Source organism: Salvelinus alpinus, chromosome 24 (assembly GCF_045679555.1).
Source record: "Salvelinus alpinus chromosome 24, SLU_Salpinus.1, whole genome shotgun sequence".
Taxonomy (NCBI): Eukaryota; Metazoa; Chordata; class Actinopteri; order Salmoniformes; family Salmonidae; genus Salvelinus; species Salvelinus alpinus.
Window position 1 is genome coordinate 43463436 of NC_092109.1, and position 10667 is coordinate 43474102.

The window sequence follows — 10667 nt, forward strand, 5'->3', positions numbered from 1 at the left end:
TAGATACTTTTGTACCTGTTTCCTCCAGCATCTTCACAAGGTCCTTTGTTGCTGTTCTGGGATTGATTTGCACTTTTCGCACCAAAGTACGTTCATCTCTAGGAGACAGACCCACTGGAATTGTGATACAGTGAATTATAAGTGAAATAATCTGTCTGTAAACAATTGTTGGAAAAATGACTTGTGTCATGCACAAAGTAGATGTCCTAACCGACTTGCCAAAACTATAGTTTGTTAACAAGAAACGTGTGGAGTGGTTGAAAAATGAGTTTTAATGACTCCAACCTAAGTATATGTAAACTTCAGACTTCAACTGTATATAACCTTATAATTATTTCTGGAGGCCCATATGCTGGCCTCCACAGGGTCTGGAAGGAGGCCCATATACGCCCCCTGGTACTCTCCACAGGGTCTGGAAGGAGGCCCATATACGCCCCCTGGTACCTTCCCCAGGGTCTGGAAGGAAGCCCATATACGCCCCCTGGTACCCTCCACAGGGTCTGGAAGAAGGCCATATACGCCCCCTGGTACTTTCCCCAGGGTCTGGAAGGAGGCCCATATACGCCCCCTGGTACCTTCCCCAGGGTCTGGAAGGAGGCCCATATACGCCCCCTGGTACTCTCCACAGGGTCTGGAAGGAGGCCCATATACGCCCCCTGGTACCTTCCCCAGGGTCTGGAAGGAGGCCCATATACGCCCCCTGGTACCCTCCACAGGGTCTGGAAGGAGGCCCATATACGCCCCCTGGTACCCTCCACAGGGTCTGGAAGGAGGCCCATATACGCCCCCTGGTACCTTCCCCAGGGTCTGGAAGGAGGCCCATATACGCCCCCTGGTACTCTCCACAGGGTCTGGAAGGAGGCCCATATACGCCCCCTGGTACCTTCCCCAGGGTCTGGAAGGAGGCCCATATACGCCCCCTGGTACCCTCCACAGAGTCTGGAAGAAGGCCATATACGCCCCCTGGTACTTTCCCCAGGGTCTGGAAGGAGGCCCATATACGCCCCCTGGTACCTTCCCCAGGGTCTGGAAGGAGGCCCATATACGCCCCCTGGTACCCTCCCCAGGGTCTGGAAGGAGGCCCATATACGCCCCCGGTACTCTCCACAGGGTCTGGAAGGAGGCCCATATACGCCCCCTGGTACCCTCCCCAGGGTCTGGAAGGAGGCCCATATACGCCCCCGGTACTCTCCACAGGGTCTGGAAGGAGGCCCATATCCTCCCCCTGGTTCCATCCCCAGGGTCTGGAAGGAGGCCCATATACGCCCCCTGGTACCCTCCCCAGGGTCTGGAAGGAGGCCCATAGACTCCCCCTTCACAAAGGTGGTGACCCGTGTGACCTAAATAGGTATCGACCCATTTACAAACTCTCTTGCCTAGTTAAAATCTTAGATTCCTTGGTAAATAATCAACTAAGATCCTTTTTAACTAAGACATTTATTCTAAATGTACACCAGTAAGGTTTCAGACCAGGTCATAGCACCATCTCTGCTACTTCATTGGTTTTGAATGATGTTCTTAAATTGTATGGATAAGAAGAAGAAACACTGTGTGGCCCTTTTTATTGACCTGTCTAAAGCCTTGAACACTGTGGATCACACATGACTTATTCAGAGGCTTTCATCAATTGGTCTGAACCAGGTTGTTGTACTGTAGCTGGTTGGAATGTTATTTAAAGGACTGAACAGTGTGAATTTACTGATGGTGTTGAATCAGGTTTTCTGGACATAACAAAAGGGTGTGCCACAGGGATCCATTATTGGTCCAGTTCTTTTCACTATTTACATTAATAATAATGTTTTTTATCTGTAAAATAAATAATATAACTTTCACCTGTATTCAGATGACACTGTGGTGTATGCTGTTGCCCCAACAGCTGACCAGGCTCTGTCAGAGATTCAATCTGCCTTTATTGTCCTGCAAAAAGCCTTTGTTGAATTGAAATCAGTACTTAATGCAGGTAAACCACTAAGTACATGTTATATGTATCTGATGATTTATTCATACGTAGTTTGGATGGTGCCCTCGTTGGCCGTGTCCCCGCTTATAAATATCTGGGCATCTGGATTGACGAAAAGCGATCTTTCAAAAAGCACATTGATGACTTAGTTAAGAAATGAAGAACTAAAATAGTCATCTTCTATAGGAACAGGCCATGTCTTTTCACTAAAAAGCATAAAACAAAAAACATTCTGTCAGCATTTATTCTGGTTATTGACTATGTTGATGTCATCTATATGACTATGGTGATGTCATCTATATGACTACGGTGATATCGTCTATATGAATGCTGCTGTCACTGTATTGAAGCCATTTGGACAAAGTTTTATTATAATGCATTATATTATATTATAGCATTGCGCTTTATTACGAGTGATGTGTTTTTTCTATCAGAAAGTATGCTGGCCCTCCCTTGAAGTCTCGTAGATCGATGCATTGCACTCTTTTTGGCTATAAAGAGCCTCTTGCTTAAACTTCCGCCATACCTTACCTCATTGGTAACCTTCAGACGTATAAGTTACCAGACCCGTTACCTCATTGTTAACCTTCAGACGTATAAGTTACCAGACCCGTTACCTCATTGTTAACCTTCAGACGTATAAGTTACCAGACCCGTTACCTCATTGGTAACCTTCAGACGTATAAGTTACCAGACCCGTTACCTCATTGTTAACCTTCAGACGTATAAGTTACCAGACCCGTTACCTCATTGTTAACCTTCAGACGTATAAGTTACCAGACCCGGACTCAGGGATGGCTAACCTTCAGACGTATAAGTTACCAGACCCGTTACCTCATTGTTAACCTTCAGACGTATAAGTTACCAGACCCGTTACCTCATTGTTAACCTTCAGACGTATAAGTTACCAGACCCGTTACCTCATTGTTAACCTTCAGACGTATAAGTTGCCAGACCCGTTACCTCATTGGTAACCTTCAGACGTATAAGTTACCAGACCCGTTACCTCATTGTTAACCTTCAGACGTATAAGTTACCAGACCCGTTACCTCATTGTTAACCTTCAGACGTATAAGTTACCAGACCCGGACTCAGGGATGGCTAACCTTCAGACGTATAAGTTACCAGACCCGTTACCTCATTGTTAACCTTCAGACGTATAAGTTACCAGACCCGTTACCTCATTGTTAACCTTCAGACGTATAAGTTACCAGACCCGTTACCTCATTGTTAACCTTCAGACGTATAAGTTACCAGACCCGTTACCTCATTGTTAACCTTCAGACGTATAAGTTACCAGACCCGTTACCTCATTGGTAACCTTCAGACGTATAAGTTACCAGACCCGTTACCTCATTGTTAACCTTCAGACGTATAAGTTACCAGACCCGTTACCTCATTGTTAACCTTCAGACGTATAAGTTACCAGACCCGGACTCAGGGATGGCTAACCCTGGAGATCCCTTCAATCACCACCCAGGTAGGTAAATCTGCTTTTAGTTATTTAGCACCTCGTGGGGTGGGAGGTAACCTAGTGGTTAGAGCGTTGGACTAGTAACCGAAATGTTGCAAGATCGAATCCACGAGCTGACAAGGTCAAAAATCTGTCGTTCTGCCCCCTGAACAAGGCAGTGTTCCTAGGCCGTCTTTGAAAATAAGAATTTGTTCTCAACTGACTTGCCTAGTTAAATAAAGGTAAAACAATAAATAAAAATGTGAATGATCTCCAAAGGTCCTTAAAGTTTGTGGATTTAGGGGCAATTTAGGCAGATTATTTTTACTGAACAATGTTTCTTTCATATGATTGTGTTTTGCTTTTTCCTGTTTTGTGTAATTAATGTGTATATAGATATGTATACTGCCCAACCAAGCAACAAGGCAGTAACTGATCATAGAATGGAACTGAGAAAAAGGGCTTTTAATTTACCTTGGTTTCACAGTAACTTTATCCAGTTACTGCTAACATGACCCCCATTTTCTCCAAAACACAATACGAGGCAGGATACTCACGTAATTAGGCATGTATTTAATGAAGCAAAAAATTACTTAACGAATTTCCAACCAAATGAGCAGTTACTGCTTTTTTGCTTGGTAGGGCAATATAGTGTAATTGATGTTTATATAGATATTTATCGTGTAATTTATGTTTATATAGATGTGTTTAGTGTAATTTATGTTTATATAGATGTGTAATTTATGTGTATTGATGTGATGTGTTTGATGGGTCATCATTGTAAATAAGAATTTGTTCTTAATTGACTTAACTGTATAAATAAATGTGAAATAAAATAAATTGTCTTGGCACTGTATCGACATTGATAATGAAATGTGTTGGTTATGAGAACATGATTGAATAGTCATTACATTAAACCTTTTGTTCATCCTACCCTTGGGCTACATAGTTACATTTTCCTTCTGCTGTGCCCGAGTTTCAAAATAAAACATTTAAAAACATTTCTACGAATATGAACTGTCTCTCAGTAAGTAGAGATAACATTCTCAACTCTAAGGCTGTGTCCCAAGTTTGGTGCCCTGGTCAGAAGTAGTGAACTAGAGGGAAATCCTACTCTGTAAACATGTTTCCCTTGTTTGTCCTTGACATTTTAAAAGATGGAGAAAGGTGTGACCTCTAAGACAGTAGACAGCATCTTGGGTGAGGTAAAGCAGTATCCAGTAGAGTGTGTGTGTGTGTGTGTGTGTGTGTGTGTGTGTGTGTGTGTGTGTGTGTGTGTGTGTGTGTGTGTGTGTGTGTGTGTGTGTGTGTGTGTGTGTGTGTGTGTGTGTGTGTGTGTGTGTGTGTGTGTGTCTCCCCTCTCAACACACACACACAGAAAATCAGAACACACACTCTGAAGCTTTAAGACCTGTGTAGTGGCAGCCAGAGAATCAGGAATCAACACACACACAGAGACAATCAGCCATCAATCTCTATCTCTGTCTTTAAGTCTCTACTGCAGTTCAGAGGCTCACCCTTAACCTTATAGCCACTTACAGACTAAACCCTATAGTCCCTTATAGACAACAAACCCTATAGCCCCTTCTAGGCAACAAACCCTATAGTCCCTTCTAGACAACAAACCCTATAGTCCCTTCTAGACAACAAACCCTATAGCCCCTTCTAGACAACAAACCCTATAGCCCCTACTAGACAACAAACCCTATAGCCCCTTCTAGACAACAAACCCTATAGCCCCTTCTAGGCAACAAACCCTATAGCCCCTTCTAGACAACAAACCCTATAGCCCCTTCTAGACAACAAACCCTATAGCCCCTTCTAGACAACAAACCCTATAGCCCCTTCTAGGCAACAAACCCTATAGCCCCTTCTAGACAACAAACCCTATAGCCCCTACTAGACAACAAACCCTATAGCCCCTACTAGACAACAAACCCTATAACCCCTTCTAGGCAACAAACCCTATAGCCCCTTCTAGACAACAAACCCTATAGCCCCTTCTAGACAACAAACCCTATAGCCCCTACTAGACAACAAACCCTATAGCCCCTTCTAGACAACAAACCCTATAGCCCCTACTAGACAACAAACCCTATAGCCCCTACTAGACAACAAACCCTATAGCCCCTTCTAGACAACAAACCCTATAGCCCCTTCTAGACAACAAACCCTATAGCCCCTTCTAGACAACAAACCCTATAGCCCCTTCTAGGCAACAAACCCTATAGCCCCTTCTAGACAACAAACCCTATAGCCCCTACTAGACAACAAACCCTATAGCCCCTTCTAGACAACAAACCCTATAGCCCCTTCTAGGCAACAAACCCTATAGCCCCTTCTAGACAACAAACCCTATAGCCCCTACTAGACAACAAACCCTATAGCCCCTACTAGACAACAAACCCTATAGCCCCTACTAGACAACAAACCCTATAGCCCCTTCTAGGCAACAAACCCTATAGCCCCTTCTAGGCAACAAACCCTATAGCCCCTTCTAGGCAACAAACCCTATAGCCCCTTCTAGACAACAAACCCTATAGCCCCTTCTAGACAACAAACCCTATAGCCCCTTCTAGACAACATACCCTATAGCCCCTTCTAGACAACAAACCCTATAGCCCCTTCTAGACAACATACCCTATAGCCCCTTCTAGACAACAAACCCTATAGCCCCTTCTAGACAACAAACCCTATAGTCCCTACTAGACAACAAACCCTATAGTCCCTTCTAGACAACAAACCCTATAGCCCCTTCTAGACAACAAACCCTATAGCCCCTTCTAGACAACAAACCCTATAGCCCCTTCTAGACAATAAACCCTATAGCCCCTTCTAGACAACAAACCCTATAGCCCCTTCTAGACAACAAACCCTATAGCCCCTTCTAGACAACAAACCCTATAGCCCCTTCTAGACAACAAACCCTATAGCCCCTTCTAGACAACAAACCCTATAGCCCCTTCTAGACAACGAACCCTATAGTCCCTTCTAGACAACAAACCCTATAGCCCCTTCTAGACAACAAACCCTAATGATGATGTTTGGAGGGCTGCCGTCAGCTCTTAACCAACCATGCTATCGGTTTGTAACCATACAGACCAATGCTGACACAAAAACCGCACTCAATGAGCTGTATACCGCCAAAAGAAAAACAGGAAAACGCTCATTCAGAGGCGGCGCTCCTAGTGGCCGGGGACTTTAATGCAGGGAAACTTAAATCAGTTTTACCTAATTTCTACCAGCATGTTAAATGTGCAACCAGAGGGGAAAAAAATTCTACACCACCTTTACTCCACACACAGAGATGCGTACAAAGCTCTCCCTCGCCCTCCATTTGGCAAATCTGACCATAATTCTATCCTCCTGATTCCTGCTTACAAGCAAAAACTAAAGCAGGAAGTACCAGCGACTCGGTCAATAAAAAAAGTGTTCAGATGAAGCAGATGCTAAACTACAGGACTGTTTTGCTATCACAGACTGGAATATGATCCAGGATTCTTCCGATGGCATTGAGGAGTACACCACATCAGCCACTGGCTTTATCAATAAGTGCATCGAGGACGTCGTCCCCACAGTGACTGTACGTACATACCCCAACCAGAAGCCATGGATTACAGGCTTACCAGACGAGCTAAATAACTTCTATGCTCGCTTTGAGGCAAGTAACACTGAAACATGCTTGAGAGCATCAGCTGTTCCTGACGACTGTGTGATCACGCTCTCGGCAGCCAATGTGAGTAAGAACTTTAAACAGGTCAATATTCACAAGGCCGCAGGGCCAGACGGGTTATCAGGACGTGTACTCCGAGCATGCGCTGACTAACTAGCAAGTGTCTTCACTGACATGTTCAACCTCTCCCTCTCTGAGTCTGTAATACCTACATGTTTCAACCTCTCCCTGACCGAGTCTGTAATACCAACATGTTTCAAGCAGACCACCATAGTCCCTGTGCCCAAGAACACTAAGGTAACCTGCCTAAATGACTACCGACCCGGAGCACTCACGGCTGTAGCCATGAAATGCTTTGAAGTGCTGGTCATGACTCACATCAACATCATTATCCCAGAAACCCTAGACCCACTTCAATTTGTATACCGCACCAACAGATCCACAGATGATGCAATCTCTAATGCACTCCACACTGCCCTTTCACACCTGGACAAAAGGAACACCTATGTGAGAATGCTGTTCATTGACTAGAGCTCAGCGTTCAACACCATAGTGCCCTCAAAGCTCATCACTAAGCTAAGGACCCTGGGACTAAACACCTCCCTCTGCATCTGGATCCTGGACTTCCTAACGGGCCACCCCCAGGTGGTAAGGGTAGGTAACAACACATTTGCCATGCTGATCCTCAACACAGGGGCCCCTCAGGGGTGCATACTTAGTCCCCTCCTGTACTCCCTGTTCACCCATGACTGCACGGCTCCAACACCATCATTAAGTTTGCTGATGACAACAGTGGTAGGCCTGATCATTGGCAATGATGAGACAGCCTATAGGGAGGTCAGAGACCTGACCGTGTGGTGCATGGACAACAACCTCTCCCTCAACGTGATCAAGACAAAGGAGAATATTGTGGACTACAGGAAAAGTAGGACCGAGCACGCCCCCATTCTGATCGACGGGGCTGTAGTGGAGCAGGTTGAGAGCTTTAAGCTCCTTGGTGTCCACATCAACAAACTAACATGGTCCAAGCACAGCAAGGCAGTCGTGAAGAGGGCACAACAAAACCTATTCCCCCTCAGGAGACTGAAAGATTTGGCATGGGTCCTCAGATCCTCAAAAGGTTTTACAGCTGCAACATCAAGAGTATCCTGACGGGTTGCATCACTGCCTGGTACGGCAACTGCTCGGCCTCCGACCGCAATGCACTACAGAGGGTAGTGCGTACGGCCCAGTACATCACCGTGGCTAATCTTCCTGCCATCCAGGACCTCTATACCAGGCGGTGTCAGAGGAATGCCCTAAAAAGTGTCAGACTACAGCCACCCTAGTCATAGACTGTTCTCTCTGCTACCGCACGGCAAGCAGTACCGGAGCGCCAAGTCTAGGTCCAAGAGGCTTCTAAACAGCTTCCACCCTCAAGCCATAAGACTCCTGAACATCTAATCAAATGGCTACCCAGACTATTTGCATTGCCCCCCCACCGCCCCAACCTCTTCTACGCTGCTGCTACTCTGTTATTATCTATGCATAGTCACTTTAATAGCTACCTACATGTACATAATTACCTCAATTACCTCGACACCGGTGCCCCCCGCACATTGACTCTGTACCGGTAACCACTGTACATAGCCCCGCTATTGTTATTTACTGTTGCTCTTTAATTAGAAAGAGAAAGAGTAAAAAGAAGAATGAGTTCTACACCGAGGCTAGGAGAGGACGAGAGTGTTTGGGAGAGAGACACGCAATAGGAACGGACCAACAAACCCACAATAATGAGAACCTAGTGTGACTAGGAAAGAATGGCCAGATGTCTGAATCACTGCTGAATCAATGGCCAGATATTTGAATCACTGCTGAATCAATGGCCAGATGTCTGAATCACTGCTGAATCAATGGCCAGATATTTGAATCACTGCTGAATCAATGACCAGATATCTGAATCACTGCTGAATCAATGACCAGATATCTGAATCACTGCTGAATCAATGACCAGATATCTGAATCACTGCTGAATCAATGGCCAGATATCTGAATCACTGCTGAATCAATGGCCAGATATCTGACTCACTGCTGAATCAATGGCCAGATATCTGACTCACTGCTGAATCAATGACCAGATGTCTGACTCACTGCTGAATCAATGGCCAGATATCTGAATCAATGCTGAATCAATGACCAGATATCTGACTCACTGCTGAATCAATGAACAGATATCTGAATCACTGCTGAATCAATGGCCAGATATCTGAATCACTGCTGAATCACAAAACTCTAAAAACACAAGCTCTCAGGAATAGTAACTTTCAGTTATCATGTCAAAGAGGGTGAATTATGTAATGGGGCTTTGCCAGTCAGTGGTCTCATAAAGAATTACAATCTCCATGATGCTTTTTGTTCTCACAAAATTGGAGAGAGAGAGAGAGAGAGAGAGCGAGAGATAGATAGAAAGAATTTAGAGATCAATTAACACACTTGTTCCTTCGATAAAAAATAAAAAAAGAACATTACTGCAAACTCCAATCGTAAACATACAATGTATTATCTCAGAGATACCATTAGATCTCCCCAGCAACATGTCAAACCCTGTGACTAAATAATATCCCAGAGCCGATCCTCAGAGGTGTGTGTATGTGCTTTGCTTGTGCTCGCGCACCACAGACAAACTCAACCCACGCTTCTCCTTCCTTAATCTCACCATGTAATGAAAGATTAGGATTTTTTTTTTGGTATTCAGATTAATTCCAGGATTGGGCAAGGGCCAATGTAATAAAAGCATTTGCTTGCCCTCTAATCCCCTGACCCCATCATTCTTAATCAAAACCAGGGGCGTTTTTTTTTTTATCTAATCCAGCATTAGATCTAGCATTAACAATCTGATTTTGGAATTCTACTTTACTGACCACCTGACTTCCCCTGCTCCAATAGGATGGCCACACCTGACCACCTGACCTCCCTTGCTGCAATAGGATGGCTACACCTGACCACCTGACCTCCCCTGCTCCAATAGGATGGCTACATCTGGCTACATCTGACCTCCCCTGCTCCAATAGGATGGCCACACCTGACCACCTGACCTCCCTTGCTGCAATAGGATGGCTACACCTGACCACCTGACCTCCCCTGCTCCAATAGGATGGCTACATCTGACCTCCCCTGCTCCAATAGGATGGCCACACCTGACCACCTGACCTCCCCTGCTCCAATAGGATGGCTACATCTGGCTACATCTGACCTCCCCTGCTCCAATAGGATGGCCACACCTGACCACCTGACCTCCCCTGCTCCAATAGGATGGCCACACCTGACCACCTGACCTCCCCTGCTCCAATAGGATGGCCACACCTGACCACCTGACCTCCCCTGCTCCAATAGGATGGCCACACCTGACCACCTGACCTCCCCTGCTCCAATAGGATGGCCACACCTGACCACCTGACCTCCCCTGCTCCAATAGGATGGCCACACCTGACCACCTGACCTCCTCTGCTCCAATAGGATGGCCACACCTGACCACCTGACCTCCCCTGCTCCAATAGGATGGCCACACCTGACCACCTGACCTCCCCTGCTCCAATAGGATG